We start from the raw sequence: 16,054 nt of genomic DNA, 5'->3' as shown, positions 1-16,054 counted from the left end.
TCTTAATGTACATTTAATTCTATTAACGTGGACCTTATCGTATTCCATTCCGCCTTCTAGAGTTCGATATATCTCGAACGGAAGGCAGGACACTCTTCTAATTGCATGTTTCTTAATGTACATTTAATTCTATTAACGTGGACCTTATCGTATTCCTTTCCGCCTTCTAGAGTTCGATATATCTCGAACGGAAGGCAGGAGACTCTTCTAATTGCTTGTTTCTTAATGTACATTTAATTCTATTAACGTGGACCTTATAGTATTCATTTCCGTCTTCTGGAGTTCGATATATCTCGAACGGAGGGCAGGAGACTCTTCTAATTGCTTGTTTCTTAATGTACATTTAATTCTATTAACGTGGACCTTATTGTATTCCTTTCCGCCTTCTGGAGTTCGATATATCTCGAACGGGAGGCAGGACACTCTTCTAATTGCTTGTTTCTTAATGTACATTTAATTCTATTAACGTGGACCTTATAGTATTCATTTCCGTCTTCTGGAGTTCGATATATCTCGAACGGAGGGCAGGAGACTCTTCTAATTGCTTGTTTCTTAATGTACATTTAATTCTATTAACGTGGACCTTATTGTATTCCTTTCCGCCTTCTGGAGTTCGATATATCTCGAACGGGAGGCAGGACAATCTTCTAATTGCTTGTTTCTTAATGTACATTTAATTCTATTAACGTGGACCTTATCGTATTCCCTTCCGCCTTCTAGAGTTCGATATATCTCGAACGGAAGGCAGGAGACTCTTCTAATTGCTTGTTTCTTAATGTACATTTAATTCTATTAACGTGGACCTTATAGTATTCATTTCCGTCTTCTGGAGTTCGATATATCTCGAACGGAGGGCAGGAGACTCTTCTAATTGCTTGTTTCTTAATGTACATTTAATTCTATTAACGTGGACCTCACTGTATACCTCTCCGCCTTCTGGAGTTCGATATATCTCGAACGGGAGGCAGGACACTCTTCTAATTGCATGTTTCTTAATGTAGATTTAATTCTATTAATGTGGACCTTATCGTATTCCTTTCCGCCTTCTAGAGTTCCATATATCTCGAACGGGAGGCAGGACACCCTTCTAATTGCATGTTTCTTAATGTACATTTAATTCTATTAACGTGGACCTTACTGTATACCTCTCCGCCTTCTGGAGTTCGATATATCTCGAACGGGAGGCAGGACACTCTTCTAATTGCTTGTTTCTTAATGTACGTTTAATTCTATTAACGTGGACCTTATCGTATTCCTTTCCGCCTTCTGGAGTTCGATATATCTCGAACGGGAGGCAGGACACTCTTCTAATTGCTTGTTTCTTAATGTACGTTTAATTCTATTAACGTGGACCTTATCGTATTCCTTTCCGCCTTCTAGAGTTCCATATATCTCGAACGGGAGGCAGGACACTCTTCTAATTGCTTGTTTCTTACTATACATTTAATTCTATTAACGTGGACCTTATCGTATTCCTTTCCGCCTTCTAGAGTTCGATATATCTCGAACGGAAGGCAGGACACTCTTCTAATTGCATGTTTCTTAATGTACATTTAATTCTATTAACGTGGACCTTATCGTATTCCTTTCCGCCTTCTGGAGTTCGATATATCTCGAACGGAAGGCAGGACACTCTTCCAATTGTTTGTTTCTTAATGTACATTTAATTCTATTAACGTGGACCTTCTCGTATTCCTTACCCCCTTCTGGAGTTCGATATATCTCGAACGGAACGCAAGACACTCTTCCAATTGTTTGTTTCTTAATGGACATTTATTTCTATTAATGAGATCCTTATCGTATTCCTTTCCGCCTTCTGGAGTTCGATATATCTCAAACAGAAGGGAGGACACTCTTCTAATTGCATGTTTCTTAATGTACATTTAATTCTATTAACGTGGACCTTATCGTATTCCTTTCCACCTTCTAGAGTTCGATATATCTCGAACGGAAGGCAGGACACTCTTCTAATTGCATGTTTCTTAATGTACACTTAATTCTATTAACGTGGACCTTCTCGTATTCCTTACCCCCTTCTGGAGTTCGATATATCTCGAACGGAACGCAAGACACTCTTCCAATTGTTTGTTTCTTAATGGACATTTATTTCTATTAATGAGATCCTTATCGTATTCCTTTCCGCCTTCTGGAGTTCGATATATCTCAAACAGAAGGGAGGACACTCTTCTAATTGCATGTTTCTTAATGTACATTTAATTCTATTAACGTGGATCTTATTGTATTCCTTTCCGCCTTCTGGAGTTCGATATATCTCGAAGGGAATGCAGGAAACTCTTCTAATTGCTTGTATCTTAATGTACATTCAATTCTATTAACGTGGACCTTATCGTATTCCTTACCGCCTTCTGGAGTTCGATATATCTCGAAGGGAAGGCAAGACAGTCTTCCAATTGTTTGTTTCTTAATGAACATTTAATTCTATTAACGTGGACCTTATCGTACTCCTTCCCGCCTTCTGGAGTTCGATATATCTCAAACGGAAGGCAGGACACTCTTCTAATTGTTTGTTTCTTAATGAACATTTAATTCTATTAACGTGGACTTTATCGTATTCCCTTCCGCCTTTTGGAGTTCGATATATCTCGAACGGAAGGCAAGACACTCTTCCAATTGCTTGTTTCTTAATGTACATTCAATTCTATTAACGTGGACTTTATCGTATTCCTTTCCGCCTTCTGGAGTTCGATATATCTCGAACGGAAGGCAGGACACTCTTCCAATTGCTTGTTTCTTAATGTACATGTAATTTTATTAACGTGGACCTTATCGTACTCCTTCCCGCCTTCTGGAGTTCGATATATCTCGAACGGATGGCAGGACACTCTTCTAATTGCTTGTTTCTTAATGTACATTCAATTCTATTAACGTGGACTTTATCGTATTCCTATCCCCATTCTGGAGTTCGATATATCTCGAAGGGAAGGCAGGACACTCTTCTAATTGCTTGTTTCTTAATGTACATTCAATTCTATTAACGTGGACTTTATCGTATTTCTTACCCCCTTCTGGAATTCGATATATCTCGAAGGGACGGCAGGACAATCTTCTAATTGCTTGTTTCTTAATGTACATTCAATTCTATTAACGTGGACCTTCTCGTATTCCTTACCCCCTTCTGGAGTTCGATATATCTCGAACGGAACGCAAGACACTCTTCCAATTGTTTGTTTCTTAATGGACATTTATTTCTATTAATGAGATCCTTATCGTATTCCTTTCCGCCTTCTGGAGTTCGATATATCTCGTAGGGAAGGCAGGACACTCTTCTAATTGCTTGTTTCTTAATGTACATTCAATTCTATTAACGTGGACCTTATCGTACTCCTTCCCGCCTTCTGGAGTTCGATATATCTCGAACGGAAGGCAAGACACTCTTCCAATTGTTTGTTTCTTAATGGACATTTATTTCTATTAATGAGATCCTTATCGTATTCCTTTCCGCCTTCTGGAGTTCGATATATCTCGAAGGGAATGCAGGACACTCTTCCAATTGTTTGTTTCTTAATGGACATTTATTTCTATTAATGAGATCCTTATCGTATTCCTTTCCGCCATCTGGAGTTCGATATATCTCGAAGGGAATGCAGGACACTCTTCTAATTGCTTGATTCTTAATGTACATTCAATTCTATTAACGTGGACCTTATCGTATTCCTTACCGCCTTCTGGAGTTCGATATATCTCGAAGGGAATGCAGGACACTCTTCTAATTGCTTGTTTCTTAATGGACATTTATTTCTATTAATGAGATCCTTATCGTATTCCTTTCCGCCTTCTGGAGTTCGATATATCTCGAAGGGAATGCAGGACACTCTTCTAATTGCTTGTTTCTTAATGTACATTCAATTCTATTAACGTGGACCTTATCGTATTCCTTACCGCCTTCTGGAGTTCGATATATCTCGAAGGGAATGCAGGACACTCTTCTAATTGCTTGTTTCTTAATGGACATTTATTTCTATTAATGAGATCCTTATCGTATTCCTTTCCGCCTTTTGGAGTTCGATATATCTCGAAGAGAAGGCAAGACACTCTTCCAATTGTTTGTTTCTTAATGATCATTTAATTCTATTAACGTGGACTTTATCGTATTCCTTTCCGCCTTTTGGAGTTCGATATATCTCGAAGGGAAGGCAAGACACTCTTCCAATTATTTGTTTCTTAATGAACATTTAAATCTATTAACGTGGACCTTATCGTACTCCTTCCCGCCTTCTGGAGTTCGATATATCTCGAACGGAAGGCAAGACACTCTTCCAATTGTTTGTTTCTTAATGTGCATTCAATTCTATTAACGTGGCCCTTATCGTATTCCTTACCGCCTTCTGGAGTTCGATATATCTCGAACGGAACGCAAGACACTCTTCCAATTGTTTGTTTCTTAATGTACATTTAAATCTATTAACGCGGACCTTATCGTATTCCTTTCCGCCTTCTGGAGTTCGATATATCTCGAACGGATGGCAGGACACTCTTCTAATTGCTTGTTTCTTAATGTGCATTCAATTCTATTAACGTGGACCTTATCGTATTCCTTACCGCCTTCTGGAGTTCGATATATCTCGAACGGAACGCAAGACACTCTTCCAATTGTTTGTTTCTTAATGTACATTTAAATCTATTAACGTGGACCTTATGGTATTCCTTCCCGCCTTCTGGAGTTCGATATATCTCGAACGGATGGCAGGACACTCTTCTAATTGCTTGTTTCTTAATGTACATTCAATTCTATTAACGTGGACCTTATCGTATCCCTTAACCCCTTCTGGAGTTCGATATATCTCGAACGGAACGCAAGACACTCTTCCAATTGTTTGTTTCTTAATGGACATTTATTTCTATTAATGAGATCCTTATCGTATTCCTTTCCGAATTCTGGAGTTCGATATATCTCGAACGGACGGCAAGACACTCTTCCAATTGTATGTTTCTTAATGTACGTTTATTTCTATTTACGTGGACCTTATCGTATTCCTTTCCGCCTTCTGGAGTTCGATATATCTCGAAGGGAAGGCAGGACACTCTTCTAATTGCTTGTTTCTTAATGGACATTTATTTCTATTAATGAGATCCTTATCGTATTCCTTTCCGCCTTCTGGAGTTCGATATATCTCGAAGGGAAGGCAGGACACTCTTCTAATTGCTTGTTTCTTAATGGACATTTATTTCTAATAATGATATCCTTATCGTATTCCTTTCCGAATTCTGGAGTTCGATATATCTCGAACGGACGGCAAGACACTCTTCCAATTGTTTGTTTCTTAATGTACATTTAATTCTATTAACGTGGACCATATCGTATTCTTTTCCGCCTTCTGGAGTTCGATATATCTCGAACGGAAAGCAAGACACTCTTCCAATTGTTTGTTTCTTAATGTACATTTAATTCTATTAACGTGGACCATATCGTATTCTTTTCCGCCTTCTGGAGTTCGATATATCTCGAACGGAAAGCAAGACACTCTTCCAATTGTATGTTTCTTAATGTACGTTTATTTCTATTTACGTGGACCTTATCGTATTCCTTTCCGCCTTCTGGAGTTCGATATATCTCGAAGGGAAGGCAGGACACTCTTCTAATTGCTTGTTTCTTAATGGACATTTATTTCTATTAATGAGATCCTTATCGTATTCCTTTCCGCCTTCTGGAGTTCGATATATCTCGAAGGGAAGGCAGGACACTCTTCTAATTGCTTGTTTCTTAATGTACAATTAATTCTATTAATGTGGACTTTATCGTATTCCTTTCCGCCTTCTGGAGTTCGATATATCTCGAAGGGAGGGCAGGACAATCTCCTAATTGCTTGTTTCTTAATGGACATTTATTTCTATTAATGAGATCCTTATCGTATTCCTTTCCGCCTTCTGGAGTTCGATATATCTCGAAGGGAAGGCAGGACACTCTTCTAATTGCTTGTTTCTTAATGTACATTCAATTCTATTAACGTGGACCTTATCGTATTCCTTACCGCCTTCTGGAGTTCGATATATCTCGAACGGAAGGCAAGACACTCTTCCAATTGTTTGTTTCTTAATGGACATTTATTTCTATTAATGAGATCCTTATCGTATTCCTTTCCGCCTTCTGGAGTTCGATATATCTCGAACGGTAGGCAAGACACTCTTCTAATTGCTTGTTTCTTAATGTACATTCAATTCTATTAACGTGGACCTTATCGTATTCCTTTCCGCCTTCTGGAGTTCGATATATCTCGAACGGAAGGCAAGACACTCTTCCAATTGTTTGTTTCTTAATGATCATTTATTTCTATTAATGAGATCCTTATCGTATTCCTTTCCGCCTTCTGGAGTTCGATATATCTCGAAGGGAATGCAGGGCACTCTTCTAATTGCTTGTTTCTTAATGGACATTTATTTCTATTAATGAGATCCTTATCGTATTCCTTTCCGCCTTCTGGAGTTCGATATATCTCGAACGGAAGGCAAGACACTCTTCCAATTGCTTGTTTCTTAATGTACATGTAATTTTATTAACGTGGACCTTATCGTATTCCTTACCGCCTTCTGGAGTTCGATATATCTCGAAGGGAATGCAGGACACTCTTCTAATTGCTTGTTTCTTAATGGACATTTATTTCTATTAATGAGATCCTTATCGTATTCCTTTCCGCCTTCTGGAGTTCGATATATCTCGAAGGGAATGCAGGGCACGCTTCTAATTGCTTGTTTCTTAATGGACATTTATTTCTATTAATGAGATCCTTATCGTATTCCTTTCCGCCTTCTGGAGTTCGATATATCTCGAAGGGAAGGCAAGACACTCTTCCAATTGTTTGTTTCTTAATGAACATTTAATTCTATTAACGTGGACCTTATCGTACTCCTTCCCGCCTTCTGGAGTTCGATATATCTCGAACGGAAGGCAAGACACTCTTCCAATTGTTTGTTTCTTAATGTACATTTAAATCTATTAACGTGGACCTTATCGTATTCCTTTCCGCCTTCTGGAGTTCGATATATCTCGAACGGAAGGCAAGACACTCTTCCAATTGCTTGTTTCTTAATGTACATGTAATTTTATTAACGTGGACCTTATCGTACTTCTTCCCGCCTTCTGGAGTTCGATATATCTCGAACGGATGGCAGGACACTCTTCTAATTGCTTGTTTCTTAATGTGCATTCAATTCTATTAACGTGGACCTTATCGTATTCCTTTCCGCCTTCTGGAGTTCGATATATCTCGAACGGAAGGCAAGACACTCTTCCAATTGCTTGTTTCTTAATGTATATGTAATTTTATTAACGTGGACCTTATCGTACTTCTTCCCGCCTTCTGGAGTTCGATATATCTCGAACGGATGGCAGGACACTCTTCTAATTGCTTGTTTCTTAATGTGCATTCAATTCTATTAACGTGGACCTTATCGTATTCCTTACCGCCTTCTGGAGTTCGATATATCTCGAACGGAAGGCAAGACACTCTTCCAATTGCTTGTTTCTTAATGTACATTTAATTTTATTAACGTGGACCTTATCGTACTTCTTCCCGCCTTCTGGAGTTCGATATATCTCGAACGGATGGCAGGACACTCTTCTAATTGCTTGTTTCTTAATGTGCATTCAATTCTATTAACGTCGACCTTATCGTATTCCTTTCCGCCTTCTGGAGTTCGATATATCTCGAACGGAAGGCAAGACACTCTTCCAATTGCTTGTTTCTTAATGTACATGTAATTTTATTAACGTGGACCTTATCGTACTTCTTCCCGCCTTCTGGAGTTCGATATATCTCGAACGGATGGCAGGACACTCTTCTAATTGCTTGTTTCTTAATGTGCATTCAATTCTATTAACGTGGACTTTATCGTATTTCTTACCCCCTTCTGGAGTTCGATATATCTCGAAGGGACGGCAGGACAATCTTCTAATTGCTTGTTTCTTAATGGACATTTATTTCTATTAATGAGATCCTTATCGTATTCCTTTCCGCCTTCAGGAGTTCGATATATCTCGAACGGAAGGCAAGACACTCTTCCAATTGCTTGTTTCTTAATGTACATGTAATTTTATTAACGTGGACCTTATCGTATTCCTTACCACCTTCTGGAGTTCGATATATCTCGAACGGAACGCAAGACACTCTTCCAATTGTTTGTTTCTTAATGTACATTTAAATCTATTAACGTGGACCTTATCGTATTCCTTTCCGCCTTCTGGAGTTAGATATATCTCGAACGGAAGGCAAGACACTCTTCCAATTGCTTGTTTCTTAATATACATTCAATTCTATTAACGTGGACTTTATCGTATTTCTTACCCCCTTCTGGAGTTCGATATATCTCGAACGGAACGCAAGACACTCTTCCAATTGTTTGTTTCTTAATGAACATTTAAATCTATTAACGTGGACCTTATCGTACTCCTTCCCGCCTTCTGGAGTTCGATATATCTCGAACGGAAGGCAAGACACTCTTCCAATTGCTTGTTTCTTAATGTGCATTCAATTCTATTAACGTGGACCTTATCGTATTCCTTTCCGCCTTCTGGAGTTCGATATATCTCGAACGGAAGGCAGGACACTCTTCTAATTGCTTGTTTCTTAATGTACATTCAATTCTATTAACGTGGACTTTATCGTATTTCTTACCCCCTTCTGGAGTTCGATATATCTCGAAGGGACGGCAGGACAATCTTCTAATTGCTTGTTTCTTAATGGACATTTATTTCTATTAATGAGATCCTTATCGTATTCCTTTCCGCTTTCTGGAGTTCGATATATCTCGAACGGAAAGCAAGACACTCTTCCAATTGTATGTTTCTTAATGTACGTTTATTTCTATTTACGTGGACCTTATCGTATTCCTTTCCGCCTTCTGGAGTTCGATATATCTCGAACGGAACGCAAGACACTCTTCCAATTGTTTGTTTCTTAATGGAAATTTATTTCTATTAATGAGATCCTTATCGTATTCCTTTCCGCTTTCTGGAGTTCGATATATCTCGAAGGGAAGGCAGGACACTCTTCTAATTGCTTGTTTCTTAATGTACAATTAATTCTATTAATGTGGACTTTATCGTATTCCTTTCCGCCTTCTGGAGTTCGATATATCTCGAACGGAAGGCAAGACACTCTTCCAATTGTTTGTTTCTTAATGGACATTTATTTCTATTAATGAGATCCTTATCGTATTCCTTTCCGCCTTCTGGAGTTCGATATATCTCGATCGGAAAGCAAGACACTCTTCCAATTGTATGTTTCTTAATGTACGTTTATTTCTATTTACGTGGACCTTATCGTATTCCTTTCCGCCTTCTGGAGTTCGATATATCTCGAAGGGAAGGCAGGACACTCTTCTAATTGCTTGTTTCTTAATGTACATTCAATTCTATTAACGTGGACCTTATCGTATTCCTTACCGCCTTCTGGAGTTCGATATATCTCGAACGGAACGCAAGACACTCTTCCAATTGTTTGTTTCTTAATGGACATTTATTTCTATAAAATGAGATCCTTATCGTATTCCTTTCCGCCTTCTGGAGTTCGATATATCTCGAAGGGAGGGCAGGACACTCTTCCAATTGTTTGTTTCTTAATGTACATTTAATTCTATTAACGTGGACCTTATCGTATCCCTTTCCGACTTCTGGAGTTCGATATATCTCGAACGGAAGGCAAGACACACTTCCAATTGTTTGTTTCTTAATGTACATTTAATTCTATTAACGTGGACCTTATCGTATTCCTTTCCGCCTTCTGGAATTCGATATATCTCGAACGGAAGGCAAAACACTCTTCCAATTGTTTGTTTCTTAATGGACATTTATTTCTATTAATGAGATCCTTATCGTATTCCTTTCCGCCTTCTGGAGTTCGATATATCTCGAAGGGAATGCAGGACACTCTTCTAATTGCTTGTTTCTTAATGGACATTTATTTCTATTAATGAGATCCTTATCGTATTCCTTTCCGCCTTCTGGAGTTCGATATATCTCGAAGGGAATGCAGGACACTCTTCTAATTGCTTGTTTCTTAACGTACATTCAATTCTATTAACGTGGACCTTATCGTATTCCTTACCGCCTTCTGGAGTTCGATAAATCTCGAAGGGAAGGCAAGACACTCTTCCAATTGTTTGTTTCTTAATGAACATTTAATTCTATTAACGTGGACCTTATCGTACTCCTTCCCGCCTTCTGGAGTTCGATATATCTCAAATGGAAGGCAGGACACTCTTCTAATTGTTTGTTTCTTAATGATCATTTAATTCTATTAACGTGGACTTTATCGTATTCCTTTCCGCCTTTTGGAGTTCGATATATCTCGAAGGGAAGGCAAGACACTCTTCCAATTATTTGTTTCTTAATGAACATTTAAATCTATTAACGTGGACCTTATCGTACTCCTTCCCGCCTTCTGGAGTTCGATATATCTCGAACGGAAGGCAAGACACTCTTCCAATTGTTTGTTTCTTAATGTGCATTCAATTCTATTAACGTGGACCTTATCGTATTCCTTACCGCCTTCTGGAGTTCGATATATCTCGAACGGAACGCAAGACACTCTTCCAATTGTTTGTTTCTTAATGTACATTTAAATCTATTAACGTGGACCTTATCGTATTCCTTTCCGCCTTCTGGAGTTCGATATATCTCGAACGGATGGCAGGACACTCTTCTAATTGCTTGTTTCTTAATGTGCATTCAATTCTATTAACGTGGACCTTATCGTATTCCTTACCGCCTTCTGGAGTTCGATATATCTCGAACGGAACGCAAGACACTCTTCCAATTGTTTGTTTCTTAATGTACATTTAAATCTATTAACGTGGACCTTATGGTATTCCTTCCCGCCTTCTGGAGTTCGATATATCTCGAACGGATGGCAGGACACTCTTCTAATTGCTTGTTTCTTAATGTACATTCAATTCTATTAACGTGGACCTTATCGTATCCCTTACCCCCTTCTGGAGTTCGATATATCTCGAACGGAACGCAAGACACTCTTCCAATTGTTTGTTTCTTAGTGGACATTTATTTCTATTAATGAGATCCTTATCGTATTCCTTTCCGCCTTCTGGAGTTCGATATATCTCGAACGGAAGGCAAGACACTCTTCCAATTGTTTGTTTCTTAATGTACGTTTATTTCTATTTACGTGGACCTCATCGTATTCCTTACCGCCTTCTGGAGTTCGATATATCTCGAACGGGAGGCAGGACACTCTTCTAATTGCTTGTTTCTTAATGTACATTCAATTCTATTAACGTGGACCTTCTCGTATTCCTTACCCCCTTCTGGAGTTCGATATATCTCGAACGGAATGCAAGACACTCTTCCAATTGTTTGTTTCTTAATGTACGTTTATTTCTATTAACGTCGACCTTATCGTATTCCTTTCCGCCTTCTGGAGTTCGACATATCTCGAACGGGAGGCAGGACACTCTTCTAATTGCTTGTTTCTTAATGTACATTCAATTCTATTAACGTGGACTTTATCGTATTCCTTTCCGCCTTCTGGAGTTCGATATATCTCGAACGGAAGGCAGGACACTCTTCTAATTGCTTGTTTCTTAATGTACATTCAATTCTATTAACGTGGACTTTATCGTATTTCTTACCCCCTTCTGGAGTTCGATATATCTCGAAGGGACGGCAGGACAATCTTCTAATTGCTTGTTTCTTAATGGACATTTCTTTCTATTAATGAGATCCTTATCGTATTCCTTTCCGCCTTCAGGAGTTCGATATATCTCGAACGGAAGGCAAGACACTCTTCCAATTGTTTGTTTCTTAATGTACATTTAATTCTATTAACGTGGACCTTCTCGTATTCCTTACCCCCTTCTGGAGTTCGATATATCTCGAACGGAACGCAAGACACTCTTCTAATTGCTTGTTTCTTAATGGACATTTATTTCTATTAATGAGATCCTTATCGTATTCCTTTCCGCCTTCTGGAGTTCGATATATCTCGAAGGGAATGCAGGACACTCTTCTAATTGCTTGTTTCTTAATGGACATTTATTTCTATTAATGAGATCCTTATCGTATTCCTTTCCGCCTTCTGGAGTTCGATATATCTCGAAGGGAATGCAGGGCACTCTTCTAATTGCTTGTTTCTTAATGGACATTTATTTCTATTAATGAGATCCTTATCGTATTCCTTTCCGCCTTCTGGAGTTCGATATATCTCGAACGGAAGGCAGGACACTCTTCTAATTGTTTGTTTCTTAATGATCATTTAATTCTATTAACGTGGACTTTATCGTATTCCTTTCCGCCTTTTGGAGTTCGATATATCTCGAAGGGACGGCAGGACAATCTTCTAATTGCTTGTTTCTTAATGGACATTTCTTTCTATTAATGAGATCCTTATCGTATTCCTTTCCGCCTTCAGGAGTTCGATATATCTCGAACGGAAGGCAAGACACTCTTCCAATTGTTTGTTTCTTAATGTACATTTAATTCTATTAACGTGGACCATATCGTATTCTTTTCCGCCTTCTGGAGTTCGATATATCTCGAACGGAACGCAAGACACTCTTCTAATTGCTTGTTTCTTAATGTACATTCAATTCTATTAACGTGGACCTTATCGTATTCCTTACCGCCTTCTGGAGTTCGATATATCTCGAAGGGACGGCAGGACAATCTTCTAATTGCTTGTTTCTTAATGGACATTTCTTTCTATTAATGAGATCCTTATCGTATTCCTTTCCGCCTTCAGGAGTTCGATATATCTCGAACGGAAGGCAAGACACTCTTCCAATTGTTTGTTTCTTAATGTACATTTAATTCTATTAACGTGGACCATATCGTATTCTTTTCCGCCTTCTGGAGTTCGATATATCTCGAACGGAAGGCAGGACACTCTTCTAATTGTTTGTTTCTTAATGATCATTTAATTCTATTAACGTGGACTTTATCGTATTCCTTTCCGCCTTTTGGAGTTCGATATATCTCGAAGGGACGGCAGGACAATCTTCTAATTGCTTGTTTCTTAATGGACATTTCTTTCTATTAATGAGATCCTTATCGTATTCCTTTCCGCCTTCAGGAGTTCGATATATCTCGAACGGAACGCAAGACACTCTTCCAATTGTTTGTTTCTTAATGTACGTTTATTTCTATTAACGTCGACCTTATCGTATTCCTTTCCGCCTTCTGGAGTTCGATATATCTCGAACGGGAGGCAGGACACTCTTCTAATTGCTTGTTTCTTAATGTACATTCAATTCTATTAACGTGGACCTTATCGTACTCCTTCCCGCCTTCTGGAGTTCGATATATCTCGAAGGGAGGGCAGTACAATCTTCTAATTGCTTGTTTCTTAATGGACATTTATTTCTATTAATGAGATCCTTATCGTATTCCTTTCCGCCTTCTGGAGTTCGATATATCTCGAAGGGAAGGCAGGACACTCTTCTAATTGCTTGTTTCTTAATATACATTTAATTCCATTAACGTAGACCTTATAGTATTCCTTTCCGTGTTCTGGAGTTCGATATATCTCGAACGGGAGGCAGGACACTCTTCTAATTGCTAGTTTCTTAATGTACATTTAATTCTATTAACGTGGACCTTATCGTATTCCTTTGCCCGGTCTAGAGTTCGATATATCTCGAACGGGAGGCAGGACACTCTTCTAATTGCACGTTTCTTAATGTACATTTAATTCTATTAACGTGGACCTTATTGTATTCCTTTCCGCCTTCCGGAGTTCGATATATCTCGAACGGGAGGCAGGACACTCTTCTAATTGCTTGTTTCTTAATGTACATTTAATTCTATTAACGTGGACCTTATAGTATTCCTTTCCGTGTTCTGGAGTTCGATATATCTCGAACGGGAGGCAGGACACTCTTCTAATTGCTTGTTTCTTAATGTACATTTAATTCTATTAACGTGGACCTTATCGTATTCCTTTCCGCCTTCTGGAGTTCGGATATATCTCGAACGGGAGGCAGGACACTCTTCTAATTGCTAGTTTCTCAATGTACATTTAATTCTATTAACGTGGACCTTATCGTATTCCTTTCCGCCTTCTGGAGTTCGATATATCTCGAACGGGAGGCAGGACACTCTTCTAATTGCTAGTTTCTCAATGTACATTTAATTCTATTAACGTGGACCTTATCGTATTCCTTTCCGCCTTCTGGAGTTCGATATATCTCGAACGGGAGGCAGGATACTCTTCTAATTGCTTGTTTCTTAATGTACATTTAATTCCATTAACGTGGACCTTATTGTATTCCTTTCCGCCTTCTGGAGTTCGATATATCTCGAACGGACGGCAGGATACTCTTCTAATTGCTTGTTTCTTAATGTACATTTAATTCTATTAATGTGGACCTTGTTGTATTCCTTTCCGCCTTCTGGAGTTCGATATATCTCGAACGGGAGGCAGGACACTCTTCCAATTGTTTGTTTCTTAATGTACATTTAATTCTATTAACGTGGACCTTATAGTATTCCTTTCCGCCTCCTGGAGTTCGATATATCTCGAACGGGAGGCAGGACACTCTTCCAATTGTTTGTTTCTTAATGTACATTTAATTCTATTAACGTGGACCTTATAGTATTCCTTTCCGCCTCCTGGAGTTCGATATATCATGAACGGGAGGCAGGACACTCTTCTAATTGATTGTTTCTTAATGTACATTTAATTCAATTAACGTGGACCTTATCGTATTCCTTTCCGCCTTCTAGAGTTCGATATATCTCGAACAGATGACAGGACACTCTTCTAATTGCTTGTTTCTTAATGTACGTTTAATTCTATTAACGTGGACCTTACAGAATTTCTTTCCGCCTTCTGGAGTTCGATATATCTCGAACGGGAGGCAGGACACTCTTCTAATTGATTGTTTCTTAATGTACATTTAATTCTATTAACGTGGACCTTATCGTATTCCTTTCCGCCTTCTAGAGTTCGATATATCTCGAACGGGAGGCAGGACACTCTTCCAATTGTTTGTTTCTTAATGTACATTTAATTCTATTAACGTGGACCTTATCGTATTCCTTTCCGCCTTCTAGAGTTCGATATATCTCGAACGGGAGGCAGGACACTCTTCTAATTGCTTGTTTCTTAATGTACATTCAATTCTATTAACGTGGACCTTATCGTACTCCTTCCCGCCTTCTTGAGTTCGATATATCTCGAAGGGAAGGCAAGACACTCTTCCAATTGTTTGTTTCTTAATGTACATTTAATTTTATTAACGTCGACCTTATCGTATTCCTTTCCGCCTTCTGGAGTTCGATATATCTCGAACGGGAGGCAGGACACTCTTCTAATTGCTTGTTTCTTAATGTACATTCAATTCTATTAACGTGGACCTTATCGTACTCCTTCCCGCCTTCTTGAGTTCGATATATCTCGAACGGAAGGCAAGACACTCTTCCAATTGCTTGTTTCTTAATGTACATGTAATTTTATTAACGTGGACCTTATCGTACTCCTTCCCGCCTTCTGGAGTTCGATATATCTCGAACGGATGGCAGGACACTCTTCTAATTGCTTGTTTCTTAATGTACATTCAATTCTATTAACGTGGACCTTCTCGTATTCCTTACCCCCTTCTGGAGTTCGATATATCTCGAACGGAACGCAAGACACTCTTCCAATTGTTTGTTTCTTAATGGACATTTATTTCTATTAATGAGATCCTTATCGTATTCCTTTCCGCCTTCTGGAGTTCGATATATCTCGAACGGAAGGCAGGACACTCTTCTAATTGCTTGTTCTTAATGTACATTCAATTCTATTAACGTGGACCTTCTCGTATTCCTTACCCCCTTCTGGAGTTCGATATATCTCGAACGGAACGCAAGACACTCTTCCAATTGTTTGTTTCTTAATGGACATTTATTTCTATTAATGAGATCCTTATCGTATTCCTTTCCGCCTTCTGGAGTTCGATATATCTCGAACGGAAGGCAAGACACTCTTCCAATTGTTTGTTTCTTAATGTACGTTTATTTCTATTTACGTGGACCTTATCGTATTCCTTACCGCCTTCTGGAGTTCGATATATCTCGAACGGAACGCAAGACACTCTTCCAATT

Source organism: Vespula vulgaris, chromosome 1, assembly GCF_905475345.1.
Source record: "Vespula vulgaris chromosome 1, iyVesVulg1.1, whole genome shotgun sequence".
Lineage (NCBI taxonomy): Eukaryota > Metazoa > Arthropoda > Insecta > Hymenoptera > Vespidae > Vespula > Vespula vulgaris.
Note: the sequence above shows the minus strand (reverse complement) of the source record.